Raw genomic sequence first — 15,172 nt, 5'->3', positions numbered from 1 at the left:
TATTATATATATATATATCCAATTGGAGCCACACCATTTCATAGAGTCTCTGGCCCACCTGACGCAGTCTGTTCCACGGTGACCTCACTTCCTCTGCATCACTTCCTGTACATGCTGAGAGGCAGATCTGGGGAGTCAGGCACATTTACACATACTCATCTGCTCTGCTGACAGCAGTACACACGAGCTGGGTCCCGCGTCTCTTTGTCCGCGATCGTAGCGCTCTCATCATGACTCTAAGGTGATCCTCATTCCCGGTGGTTCTGGGTGAGTGCGATTTAAAACGCACACATACACACACGAGCGCGCGCGCGCGCTCACTCGCACACACAAACACATGCACGGATCTCTTCATTGATGTGTCAGTATGAAGTCATGGCTGCCTGTATTCTTTCTTCCTCGTGTGTCTTCGAACAGTTTATGGGTTTTATTTCATTGTTAAATGAGTGGAAATGAACTAGATCGTATTTATTTCGCTGTAGTGATTAATATATTGATTTAGATGGATGCGAGTAGTCGGTAACGCTGTTGTGATCTGTAGTGGAGAATGTGTCCTTTGAATTTGACTACGTTTTAAGGGTTTCATCGAGCGGCGTGATTTAAAGGGATAGTTCACCGAAAAATTAATCACCAATCATTTACTCAGCCATGTTCTTAAAAATCTGTATGTCATTGTTCTTTATTCAAATTAACTTAAACGGAGATGTTAGGCACAATGTGAGGGACCTACAGCCTCAGTCACCCTTCACTTTAATTGCATCGTTTTTCCCCAACGGTACGATGATGAAAGTGAATGGGGACCTCTTTTGTAAGTCATACAAATCAAAGAATTTTCATTTTGTGTAAATTATTCAAGTAATACAATTCACGTTTAATTTGTGCTTCATTAAACAGAGCAATAGAGATTTTGTGTTGGCTAAGCTGAATTGTGGTTAGTCACTTTCTTATGAGCTATTTGGTTTCTTGAGCACCAAATCAGCAAGATTTCTGAAGGATCATGTGACACTAAAGACTGAAGTAATGATGCTGAAAATTCAGCTTTGACATCACAGGATTAAATGACAGTTTAAAAATATATTAAAATAGAAAATCGATTTAAATTGTAGTAATATTTAACAATATTATTGTTTTTACTGTGTTTTATTAGTTAATTAAACGCAGCTTTGGTGAGCATAAGAGACTTTTTTTTAAAAAAAACATTAAAAAATCTTACCAAACCCGAACTGTTGAACGGTAGTGTTTGTATATAAATTAACCTCAAAATTTAATGTCAGGAACTTTGCTTTCTTGAGCTGCACTGTTTATGTTTCTGCGTAGTTGATGTTTTGCATCTGCATTTTAATCATTATAAGTTTTAACTTTTGCAGTTGTAGTTTTTGTACCTTTGCTCAAAGGGCAGTTGTCATCACCATTTACCAGAGACTTCTTAGGATGTCTTGATTGGCTAACTTCAATAGTAACCCACTTTGGCCCTCTCTGTATCTTTTATTATTAAGATCTGTTTCAGGTGATCTGATCACAAGTTGCCAGCTGAGACAAATTGCAATTTACTCCTGGTATTAACATGCATCTCAATACCAGGGTTTTTCCTACATTGAAAATATTTTGGCGGCCACCAAAATGATTCTTTGTCCTGCTATTTGATCATTTAATGTGATGATACCTGCTGGTACCCGCTGATAGCTGGTAGCTTTAAAACACTCCCGTAAAGTGTTTGTGTAAGTGCTCTGTGAAGACCGTCAAAGGTTTCTATTTACAAAGTGTTTTTGCAGCATTGAGCTTTGTAAGCCAATCACAGATATATCTGTTGAGCTTGTGAACGCAATAGCCAATCAGATGTTTAAGTTAGTCAAAATCCGCTAGAAATGCAGAGTTTTTAATCCGTGCGAGCTCTGCATGCTTTTTTTTCAGCAAATATGCGTCGACATTTATAAACGACATTTATAATGTTACAAAATATTTCTATTTCAAACAAATGCTGTTCTTTTGAATTTTCTATTCATCAAAGAATCCTAAAAAAAAATCACTGTTTCCAAAAAGAAATTAAGCACAACTGTTTTCAGCACTGATGATAATAATAAGAAATGTTTCTTGAGCACCCAATCAGCATATTAGAATGATAATGGCTTTATAAGGTCCCATTAGTTAACATCAGTTAATACATTAACAACTAACCAACAATGAACAATACATTTGTTACATTTATTAATTTTTGTTAATGTTGGCTAATAAAAATACAACTTTTCATTGTTAGTTCATGTTAGCTCAGATCCATTAAAGGTGCTAAAGAGGATGTTTTGTTTTATACATTTTTGCAATATTACTTGAAACTGTCTTTACTAACTGAGAAAAGACTATTTATTAGGTGCACTGAAAGGAATAATATTAATATACATCATCTGTGCAGGAGGTAGGGCCTTAAAAACATCAGCCAATGATGATCGCGTAAACGATTGGCCCTCTGACTTGTCAATCACTGCGCGCTCCAGTAACTTTCCACACTCCACAGGCGCCGCATGAGACAGGAGTAACAACTGCAGATTATGAGTTACCTGCGGTGAGTCCGACATAATGAATCCACTAACACGACACAGCGAATGCCGGTGGTAAACACTCGTGTTCCAATACTCGTGCACGAGTTTTGGGAGGCGTTCCTTTGAAATGAGATGTGAAGGAGGGGGGTTGTTCTTACGCATGCGCTCATTTCAAAAACTCAGTAACAGTCTTTGGATTCTCAGTCAACGAAAAAATCCTCTCTATCACCTTTAAATAATATTAACAGATAAAACTTATTTTAATAATGTGACTAATGTTAATAAATGCTTTAGAAGTAATGCTCATTGTTAGTTTAACTAATGTAATTAACTAATGTTAACAAATGAAACCTTTACCAAAAAGTCGTACTGACCATAATCTTTTGAGCTGCTTACTGTTATTTAAGGTTAGTTTGATTAATATGAAAAGAGAGAAATCATCATCATTTACTTTGTCAAACAGTATAAAAAGTGTCACTGAGGTCACTGGTCAGACATTGATGTATGTAGTTAAGATGAGGTTTATAAGGGTCAGGAGGTTCACAACAGCTCGCAAACATTGCAACACTTTTGTGGAGTGTAAATATTATGATTTTCATGACTCAAAAAACCATTTAACTTTAGTGAGACTTTAGCAAAGAGTGTAAAACTAAAAATGGATCACCATGAAGGAAATGGCTGCGTTGTTCTGCAGTCATAGCCTACATATTTAGTTATTCCAGCGGTATATCTTTGACATGCTGACATGGACGAACTGGAATTTACAAATTTGTCTGTGCGGTTTTGCTCTCATGTACCGAAGAGCTTTGAGGTAATGCCGAGATTACTCACAGAATACTTTTAGCAGACGCGCTCTAAGACAACAGCGTATGACAGAAAGTCTGCCAGTGTTGAATCAGAGCCGAAGTGTGACATATCATGACATGGTGCAAGTCCCTTGTGCAGCTTTCCTAGTGTTTGCTTTCAGAATCCTCGACGGCATTGGAATGGACAAGACCTTTCCAGCCGTCCGTACGCGGTTTGCCTACGACAAGTCCCAGAAAACCGATTCTGTTCATGGGAGGCATGATAAAAGACACTGGATTAAAAATAGTAACGAATGTAGAATTTGGGACCAAAGTGTGAACCAAAAACCACAGGTTACACCAAAAGAGTCTTCAAGAGAAACTGTAGAAGTTTTTAACCAGTAAACGGTTTAGCTGTTTAACTACTTCAACATTTAAAACACTATTTTATTTTATTTTTTAAAATATATTAAAACAGAAAAGTTATTTTGAATTGTATTAATATTTCACAATGTTACTATTTTACTGTATTTTTTATCAAATAAATGTGATCATAAAAGATGGCTACAGTTGCTTAAGGTTAGTTTTATTATTATTATTATTATTATTATTATTATTAATAATAATAATAATAATAATAATAATAATACAAACATAAGTTTTTAACCAGTAAGCATTTTTGGTATTTGACTAAACCACTTATTTTTATTTTTTTATTTTATTTTATTTTATTCTATTTTATCTTATTATTTTATTTTATTTTATTTTATTTTTTATTTTATTGTTTATTCAAATAATTTATTTTATTTTTTTTATATTTAATTTTATTTTTTTTATATTTTTTTAAAATATTTATTTTATTTTTTTTAAATATTTTATTTTATTTTTTTAAATATTTTTTTTATTTTATTTTTAAAATATTTTATTTTAAAATTCATAATGAATAAAACTTTATTAGATCTTGTTTGACCTCATTATACTTCCGGATTGATAAAGATTGTGTACCGCACCTAAAACCACAAGGAACTGACTTTTATGAAGGGTAATTTACTCTAGGCTGCGGTATTTTGAAACGGGCAGCATTATATGTAAAATCGTAATGTAATCTCTCGAAGGTCCACGGGTTTTTCTTTCCCAAGCGGCATTGACAATGGGAGTTGCTAATCCAGGACCATGTGGCCAGACTCTGGTCCCCTTTTCCATTTGATCTTTTGGTTTTTATTTCTGCCCACCGCTTCTTTCTTGAAGGGTACACCTCCTCCATACTCGGTCTCTTTTTTTTTTCCTTCCCATCTTGCCATCATCTTCAGCTATAAAGTCAACTGTAGTGCGATAAAAGACTGATATCTTGCATGATAATATCTTGCATCGTGCATGAGAATTTTAAATTTTGATTGCAAAGTTTTAATGGATCTATCAACTATTCACTTAACTGGATAATTGCTAAAGGAGAAGAAAAGAAAGTTTTTCAGGTATGCTTGGTTTATCTTGCAGTGATATTGGCCAACTTTAAATATTATAATGTGAATGAATTGTTCTTGGTTTAAACTTGTAGACACTGAACAATGTTCAGAGAACATCAAAATCAGATGCTTTTGTTGAACTGCACATTTGCACCTTCTTAAACAGGATCACAGCAGTTGGATAACGATCTGTGAGAATTTCTCATGGGCAAGAGCTTTAAAATGTAAGGAGGTTGTCCTTTTTTCTTTCTTTTTCTTTCTTTCGCTACTTTGATCATACTTTTTTGACCCGAGTTATTGACCGCAATCGGATTAGAGGATTTTTCTGCACTGTCCTAGACGACAGAAGAATCGCTACAAAAATGCATGAGAAAAGCACACATTTTTTGTTCTCCGAATCCCAAAGGATGGCAAGAAATGTGCCCATGAGTTACTGAACCGCTTGTCCAGCTGAGAGTCAAGCAGCTTTGCCCTGTTGGTGTTTGAGATTCAAATGTTTTTCAAATGGTTTAACTGAGCTTTTTCAGTAAGCTTATTAGAGGACTTTGAAGCAGATTTCCTATTAATTATGTTGAATATTAAGGCTAACATTTAATGTACAAGTTGTATGACAAATAAGTGAATTGAGGACCTGAAAGAAACATTTGAGGAACAAGATTCAGTGAAAACCAGATGCCCTTATTCCAGTATTTTCTGCCCAAATACCAGGTTCTACTGTAAATTCTTGATGAATATGGGCTTTCCATCAAACTTTCAGAATTGTTTCTAAATCTTTTGACTTTGGCAGCTATTGAAATACCATGTTACAGTTTACTATAAGAACGATATTTTCATGGAAACTGGTGGTAATTTTTTGTACACTTTCTACATACTTAAACCTTTCAAAAAAGTGAATAATATGGAAAAACCAAGTTTGTTGGCCTTTGTACAATTGTGATATTATTTGAAATACTAGCAAATACCAAGTAAATGACATTTTATTAAGAATATTGTGGTAAACATTCATTACCATTTTTTATATATATTTATATAAGATAATATAATGTGTGTTATCGCTTTACTATGGTACTGCCACAGTATCTAAAGCCTTTTAATCATATTTTTAAGGGTTTTATAGGTTGTTTTGGTTCAAAGTCCAAAATTGGCATGCCATCCACAAAACGCTCTCAATAGTCTTCATATAAACTTTTTGGCCTTGGTAAAATTGTTTTAAAAAAATTTTTATGTTCTTTGAAATACTTTGGAGTACCAAGTAAATTATATTTTATGATGAATATTGTGGTAGTAATTCAGTACCATGATATATCCCTTTACTATGGTGCTGCCACAGTGTTTGTGTGTTTTTAATCATGTTTTTAAGGGTTTTATAGGTTGTTTTGGTTCAAGGTCCAAAATTGACGTCTGTCATCCACAAAGCAGTGTCAATAATCGTGTTATAAAATGATGTTAGTGGGTGTGTGTTTTATATACGATGTTGATTGAGAAGTTAGGGTTTCTGCTTGTTTTCTACAGTTTTTTTTTTTTTTTTTTACGTTTTGTTGGACTTTGTGAGAAACTTGTGAAATCAATACTCTGTCCTCGTAGATCAAATCAACAACTTCGCAGCTTGTTTTATAAAGTCTGATTTGAATTTGTGTTTGTCTGTAAGCTTAATGTTGTTTATGTAATTATTTTTTTCTCAGCATTTTCTCCTGCTCTGTTTTATCTTCATGATGTTAGTCTAAATCATGCAACAAAACACGCCTTTTATAGTGACACATTAACCCAACGTCAACTCCATTGTTGAGGCCAACTAATTATTAAACCCTTAGCGTCTATCTCACCGCTTATCAGCGAATATGCCATGAGACTGTTCCGTCATTGTTCGAAAGGAGTTTCCTCCTAAACTTTTGAAGGCAGTGATACTGGAGTCATGCTGTTGCAGTTAAGGTCAAAGCGATGGTGACCCAATGCAGCGGGAAACAAAACAGGCTGTGATTAAGAAAGCGCATTAAACCCAAAACATGACTTTTTCCTCTGAAGGCTTCCATGAATTATCATGAGGGCCGTCAGTAGGTTCATTGCATATTGTTGTTAGCTGTTGTGTTCGGCTGGGTTTTCACTTTTGAACGTATGACTGCTGAAACGGCTTGTTTTGATGCACACCCTGGAGAGCGTTCTTGTGAAACTGGCTGTAAATGGAGCTACCTGCAGAATACTGACTCAGCGGGTGCAGCGCTCTCCGAAAACTTCAAATCAGTCAATCAGCATGGATATCAGACAGCTGAAGAAATCCATGCATGTAGGATAAGCTTGTCAGACAGACTTTGTGAAATCTAGCTGTCAGACACTCTTAACTGAGGTATTCTGAATGATTTGCTGTTTGTTTTTAGTTCTTTTTTTTTTAATTCTTTTAAATCTGTTTTTATTGAGAAGAAATCTTATTGTGGAAAGGAAAAGAGGTGGAACATGGAACACAATTTGCTCTATATGCAAATTTACTCATCAGATGATTGTTGCTTGTCATAAGGGAATTTTGTGGCAATAATTCCTGTTAGGGCAGTCATCAAACCATTTTTTTTTTTTTTTCTTAAGTCTGTTGAAAAATTATTATATACATTATTATTATGTGTGTATGTATGTATGTGTGTGTGTGTATTTAAAAAAAAAAAAAAAAAAAAAAAAAAAAAAATATATATATATATATATATATATATATATATATATATATATATATATATATATATATATATATATATATATATATATATATATATATATATATATATATATATATATATATATATATATATATATATATATATATATATATATATATATATATATATATATATATATATATATATATATATATATATATATATAATAAAACACACAGGGGTGGCGCTAGGGGTGGGCTAAGGGGGCTGGAGCCCCGAATGTTTTTCCAAAAGCCCTAAATCTTTCAGGTTTGAGGTTTCTTAACAATGCAGTCAAAATATCATTTTTCTAATCTCTTTATTAAAATATGTTAAACAGTTCAATATCGCTTTTCTGCAGTATACACCGATACTGGCAGCGCTTTCTCTCTCTTCTCTCTGACAGCGAGTTCACGCACACCACAGTTGAACACAGACACGCCTTCTGTCACTCACTCAGAGCAGCGGCAGGCCTTGAGACTCTCGATCAGTTCAATTGAAGGGTTTTTGTTATGATATAACAACTGATATGACAACTTTAGCATGTTTGTCAGCTAAACATTCATTCACTGTTTCCCATTAATTACCCTATGCCGCCAATTCCGAAAATTTAAAGGTGCCGTAGAACGTGTTTTCAAAAGATGTAATATAAGTCTAAGGTGTCCCCTGAATGTGTCTGTGAAGTTTCAGCTCAAAATACCCCATAGATTTTTTTTAATTCATTTTTTTAACTGCCTATTTTGGAGCATCATTAAATATGAACCGATTTAGGCTGCGGCCCCTTTAAATTCTCGTGCTCCCCGCCCCGGAGCTCGCGCTTGCCTTAAACAGCATAAACAAAGTTCACACAGCTAATATAACCCTCAAAATGGATCTTTACAAAGTGTTTGTCATGCATGCTGCATGCATATGCGTATTTATTTGGATGTTTACATTTGATTCTGAATGAGTTTGATAGTGCTCCGTGGCTAAAGCTAACATTACACACTGTTGGAGAGATTTATAAAAAATGAAGTTGTTTATGAATTATACAGACTGCAAGTGTTTAAAAAATGAAAATAACGACAGTCTTGTCTCCGTGAATACAATAAGAAACGATGGTAACTTTAACCACATTTAACAGTACATTAGCAACATGCTAACAAAACATTTAGAAAGACAATTTACAAATATCACTAAAAATATCATGTCATCATGGATCATGTCAGTTATTATCGCTCCATCTGCCATTTTTTGCTATTGTTCTTGCTTGCTTACCTAGTCTGATGATTCAGCTGTGCACAGATCCAGACGTTAATACTGGCTGCCCTTGTGTAATGTCTTGAACATGGGCTGGCATATGCAAATATCGGGGGCGTACATATTAATGATCCCGACTGTTACGTAACAGTCGGTGTTATGTTGAGATTAGCCTGTTTTTCGGAGGTCTTTTAAACAAATGAGATTTATATAAGGAGGAGGAAACAATGGAGTTTGAGACTCACTGAATGAGCAGAATATAGCGCCTTCCATCCAATAAATCGCAATAATCTTTGCGCTTTGTTACTTTTGATATGAAGCAAAGTCTCAAATTTCAAATGACTTCCATCTTATTATGAGATTCAAAAAATAAATACTGTTTTGGCGCTATTTAATATGTCGTGACAGATCGTTTTAGCGCCTCAGTTAAAGAGAAGCGGCAGCACGGAGCGCATGTGAACATCCTCTCCTCCGCTTTAATACCAGTTACAGCGTGAAATAAACATAACTAAACATCTGAAGGTATGTTAAAATATACAGTACAACTTACCGAAATCCGTATCATGTCTCGTGTAATCGCTCAATCAGTGTTGCAACCACAGAAAGACGTCAATAAAACAGCTTGTAAACAATGTCACGTCACATTTACCTCAGAAAAACATATTCTGTGACCATAAACTCATTAGTCAGCTAGAAAAGTGAACTCTAGAAAGCAGCATTCTGATAAATATAGCTATGCACCGTTACATATTCATTATAATTTTTAATGTTCTTCAATATTTAATGCATGTTTGAATAAATCAGTTATGATAGCTGAGATTTAAATGTTTATATTTCAAAAAAACAAATTGGAGTAGAAATATGATTATGTAATTCTAAACTTTATTTATAATAAAAACATCACTGAGTGTAATTTAAGTGTTTTGTATATAAATAAGTTCATTTAACCTTCAATATTATTATAGTAGTACCAGCTGACTTACATGTGCAGTTTACAGCATTAGTTGAGAGATTTTTTTTTTTTTTTCCTCTAGAAAATTTACCATGTACTGTAACTGAAATACTACATCCAAAATAATCGATATTGAATCGAATCGAATCGAAAACATGTGAATAGTAATCGAATCGATTTGTGAAAATTGTTTCAATACCCAGCCCTATTATTTTTGTATTGCTTTTTCATTTAAGCATGAGCTCTTTTAATTTCATTAGCTTTTTCAGGGTTACAGTTTACGGTACATCACTCAACAATAGTGGGTGTCACTTTTCAAACTTGATTCTTTGGTCTTTCTAGTTTAGGCCTGTTTTACTTGTTGATTTCATGACAACTATGGCTGAGCAAAGTACAGTAAAATATCTGTTGTTGACTGTTGTTGGATGAAGTTGGTAACTGAAACGTTGAATTTAGCTATGTTTCCATCCAAAGTTGTGAATTTAACTTATGCACAAAATTGAAAAATTGCCTAAAACATTTGCGAATGAAGCAGTGTTTCTATCCCATGTGTTCAAAAGAACAATTTCCTGGGAAATTGGCAGCAAATATCTGTAATAAAAATGGAAGTTGCTCCAATCAGGGAAGAAACTGTTGCTTTTTTCCTTCATCATAAATGACGAAACGCAATAAACTTTGTCATGCTCTCTTGCGTTTGGATGCTGGTATTTGGGAACCCAATCATGTAAGACAATCCGGCAGGGAATTGTACCAAATCATTCCGATGACGGACTCTGGCTCAGGCATTTCAGAATGATCAGGTGTTTGAGATCCTGTGCAATAAAATCAGTCCATTGGATGGTCGGTTATCTTTTGAGGCATATATATATATAATATTAGGGGTGTGACGAGACGGGTATCTCATGAGACGAGACTCGAGATTGAGTTCACGAGACGAGACAAGATTTTTACACACTATTTTTAAGAAATCCTCAATGGCGAAGTACATGACTAGAAAAAATATTCTGCAGGTGTATTTGAAATGTTTTAACTAATCATCTTGTAATGAATGTCATTCAGTTCTACTTTCTGAGTATGAATTATCATATGCAGTAAAAGACAACAATACTCAAGTACTGTAGAAAGGTTTTGCCACTAACTCAACTGACTGACTTCTCTTCTGTATGATTTCAGTCTCTTCAGACCTTACTGTACATGATTTATGAGCTTCTACAACTTTTGACCTCCTAACTGAACTCCTTTCCACAAACTGATCATAGAAATAAAAAAGTATAAATAAAAATGGTAACACTTTACAATAAGGTCTCATTTATTAACATTAATGTATTAACCAATATCAACTAACAATGAGCAATATATTTGCTACAGTATTTATTAATCTTTATGTTAGCTAATAAAAATAGTCATTCATTGTTAGTTCATGATAGTTCACAGTGCATTAACTAATGTTAACAAATGAAACCTTACTGTTTGTGCTTAATAAGATTAAGAGAAACTGTTATTCATTTCTATGGTAACACTTTGCAAGTTGAAACCATAATCGCACCCTCTCAATATTCAAAGTGCAAATAAGACCAACTTTTTCCTTTGATACAGAGCTAAGAGATGGTTACAACTACACTGCCCAGCCTAAAATAGCTTTCATATTGAGAGATATTTGCATTCATCAGGGAGCCGCTTTCAAAATGTGGGGTATTGAAATCACGTTTGAATGCGCGCGCGCGTTTACTTTCACTTTCAGCGATCGCGCATAACTCTGTGAATATGGAGCGGCGGCGACCGTTATCCAACTGAATTAAATGGTTTTTTTATTTAAACACAAAGCAAAAGGACAGTGGAGGCGTAATGTAAACGTAGCGGTGGCATATTCTTTCCTAATCCTAATTTCCTAACACTCTGTCATGGCAACATCACGAGACTACTTTTCGCCTCGACGAGAAATCTCGTCACACTTTAGTCTCGCCCTCTGAGGTGCGAGATCTTGTCACACCCCTAAAAAAAAAAAAAAAAAAAAAAAATATATATATATATATATATATATATAATCACATTCTGTTAAGGCAAAGTCATGTGAATTATTTTTTTTTTTTTTTTTTTTTTTTGCGCATTGTGGGATTTATTCTGTAAATGTCTTTCCATCATAGTTTATGTGCTTGTCGTCTTTGTGCGTAAAAAAGTTTATGCATAAGTTTATGTGCGTAAAAAAAATCCTTTTTTTTTACGCACATTTTTTGAATTATGCGCATCTTGGCATTTCCATCCAGTATTTTTTTTTTTTATGTGATCCTAAAATGTGCATAAAAAATAGGTGGACAGAAACATAGCTATTGACATCATTAATAATCTACTTGTATTAAAATAATTTCATTGAGTAATTTGGCCCTCCATAATTTGCGGCCAGACTAAATAAACGAATAATTTATTTGTGCTTTGAATATTTATTTGTGCTCAGAATGAATAAATGACTAAATATTTATTTATTTGCATCCTAAATGAATACATTTTTACCTAAATGTATTTTAGAATTTCTGTCTTGTATTAATCTGAAATGTCTTATATAGTTTTTTTGTTAATTGTATGAATTTTGTTTCTGTTTTCACCATGAAAATAGCCTTGTTACTGACATGGCATAAATAAATGAATTAATTTTTATTTGCCCTCAGAATTAGTAAGTTAATGAATATTTATTTGTTATTTTTTATTTATTTATTCACACTCAGAATTAACGTTTATTTACCCTTTAAATATTTAACTTTTTATTTATATTAATAATAAGTGTAATTAATAAGTGTACTGTAAGTCACTCACTTAGCATAAAAGCGTCAGCTAAATGATAAATTAGTAAGTTATGGTAAAGGCTATCCAACCAATCAGGTGAAGTCTAGCAGTGACGCTCCAACCCCCACAGCTCAGGATGGCATGGAAACCTCTCTGAGCTTTATTTTATTCGGTTTTTGTGCAAATATAGAGTCAGATGTTTTGAATAAGGCACTCATGATATAAATTTCCTGTGGGCTTTATGCTGCGCTGTTGGCAGTGTTGTGAGTCGGGGCTTATTTATATTTTTCAGCCAGACACTGTTTGTTTTATTAATGTACAGAGCTCTTTATTTCATTTCTTCAGTGTCTTTGTTCCAACGCTTCAATCCAAGCTAGTGTGTTGGAAAATTTGAACCGCTGTTCACTTTAATGTTTTCTCTCACTGCGAGCTGCTTATAAAGACTCGGTAAATCTTTGAAAATGTTCTTCATGTCTCATTTGAGAGAGCTGCAGAACGCTTCCATTAAATGACCGAAGGCTGTGTGATTCATGGACTTTAATTAAGATTTCCTCTTTTGTTTCCTCTCAGGAGTCCAGGTCTGTGAGAGCGTACAAGAGAGAGGCCTCTTTATAGGTGAAAGGATTGCCCAGGGCCACAGCGCCCAGAATCTCAAGGTAAGGGAATGTGGATGTGTACAAAATCATTATTCCTGCAGTTCCCTTGCACCTTGTCCTAAGCAGATGCGATAAGATTCCAGAGACAAGTAATCCGTCTGTCCACACCTGATGCGACTATAAGACACGACACGATCAAAAATCACAGCCAATCAAAAGTGTGTGTGGGCGGAGCCTCTCTGCAAGCGCACTGCACTCGCAACGAAATAGATAAGTACATAGTCAATTCATAAATATAACACAATTTTACATTATTAAAGCTACAAATTGAAAATTCGGTCATTAATTACTCAGCCTCATGTCGTTCCACACTTGTAAGACCTTTGTTCATCTTCAGAACACAAATTAAGATATTTTTGATAAAATCTGATGTCTCTGTGAGGCCTCTATTGAGAGCAAGATACTTATCACTGTCAATGTCCAAAAAGCTACTAAAGATGTATTTAAAACAGTTCATGTGTCTACATTGAGTCAACCTTAATGTTATGAATGACAAGAATACTTTTTGTGCACCAAAAAAAAAACTAAATAAAGACTTTATGACTTTATGTGAAATGCAGCCTCGGTCTGCGGCTCATGCTGATATTAATTGGTTTTAAGATGATTTTTTTTTTGCTGTCAAATTAAACCTGGGTTGGTGACTGAAAGATTGTCTGAGGGGGAAAAAAAAAAAGTGTCTGCTAAATAACCGCTTACGTACTTACATGACACATTGACATGGGTTGGGTAAATAGGCCTGTCAGGTTTATGATTGCGCTGTTTCCTTGCATTCATCGTACAGTCTGCTCAAGAGGAAGTTAAAAAAAAAAAAGTGTCACATGTTGCATTCGCGATTTGCGTCTAAATTGTAGCTGAGAGCAGAATGTGGCCACATAGCAGCTGCTCCAGAAAGGGAAAATGGTAGGAAGGGCTCGGTCCTGAGTTGGGTTTCCCCTTTCCGTGGTGTGCGGTATGGGTGCGGGGGCCTGATAATATCAAGGCCTGTGGCAGAGGGCAGGGAGCAGTGAGTGGGGCATGGCCACTGACACCCGCCTGTCTAACACACACTCACACACTTTCCCTGTTTTCTGTCATGCTGCTTCCCTGCTGCCCTATTGTTGAGGTGACCACACCAGCACGGCGCTGGTTTCCTCCCTGCTGTCCCCTCTGAGCAGGTTCCAAAACCTATTGAGCTGCCTTCTAAAGGCCCCCATATACTCGCAGCAAACTTTTTTTGTCCTTCACTTAAGGAATAGTTCACCCAAAAATGAAAATTCTGTCATCATTTACTCACCCTCAGGTTGTTTCAAACCTGTATGAAGTTCTTCCTTCTGCTGAACACAAAAGAAGATATTTTGAAGAATATGGGTAACCAGACAGTTGATGGGCCCCATTGACTTCCATAGTATTTTTTTCCATACTATGGAAGTCAGTGGGCTCCATTAATGGTTTGGTTACCCATATTCTTCAAAATATCTTCTTTTGTGTTCATTTCTTGACAAGCTTCATGAAATTCACCCTTACAAATGATAATGGTGTATAATATATGTAAATTATGTAAATGGTGAATAAATCCTTCAATGGGTTACAGCAGTGGTCGCCAACCCGTCGATCGCGATCGACTGGTCGATCTTTATCACTGTTCCAGTAGCTCGCGAAAATAACAGTTTTATATGAGTACAAAAATACATTACATTTCTCCAGTCTTTGTACTGTATTTTTCTATTTATTTTTATGTTATTTTCTGGAGCTACTGGGACAGACAGATAAATGTAAATAGCCCACATTATGTCTGAGGGTGTAAACGGCCGTTAACAAGAGGCCAGAGACGCTGAAGACGGACGCGAGGAGGAGAAAATTCTGTAGCAGGCAGAGCAGCTCACTGTTCATGATGCTCGAAATATAGGAAGAAAATATAAATATTGAATTGGAGGCGAGTGATTATGAATTCATCTCTAAAAGGAGATCAGTCTTCAGGAAGATTTCAATGGCAATGGCATTTTATTTTCTTCTTACCTCCTGAATAAAGTAGCTAATTATTAGCGCATTTCAGCTTTGTTTACAGCGGTAACCAAGGAAACGCTGTATCACTGCTGCTCCATAAGCGC

At 35.0% G+C, this 15,172-nt stretch overlaps 1 protein-coding gene across 2 annotated transcripts in view; it reads left to right on the top strand.

Moving 5' to 3' along the window:
• Positions 1 to 89: 89 nt before the first annotated feature.
• Positions 90 to 15,172, top strand: part of atp13a3 (ATPase 13A3) — a 57,237-nt gene continuing 42,154 nt past the window's right edge. For both annotated transcript variants that reach the window (XM_048173467.1, XM_048173466.1), the window contains exons 1-2: positions 90 to 267; positions 13,000 to 13,085. The gene's annotated coding sequence lies outside the window, so the exon portion shown is untranslated. The remainder of the gene's footprint in view (positions 268 to 12,999; positions 13,086 to 15,172) is intronic.

This window comes from Megalobrama amblycephala, linkage group LG21 (assembly GCF_018812025.1).
Source record: "Megalobrama amblycephala isolate DHTTF-2021 linkage group LG21, ASM1881202v1, whole genome shotgun sequence".
NCBI lineage: Eukaryota > Metazoa > Chordata > Actinopteri > Cypriniformes > Xenocyprididae > Megalobrama > Megalobrama amblycephala.
This window is presented reverse-complemented; position numbering and strand designations above follow the sequence as displayed.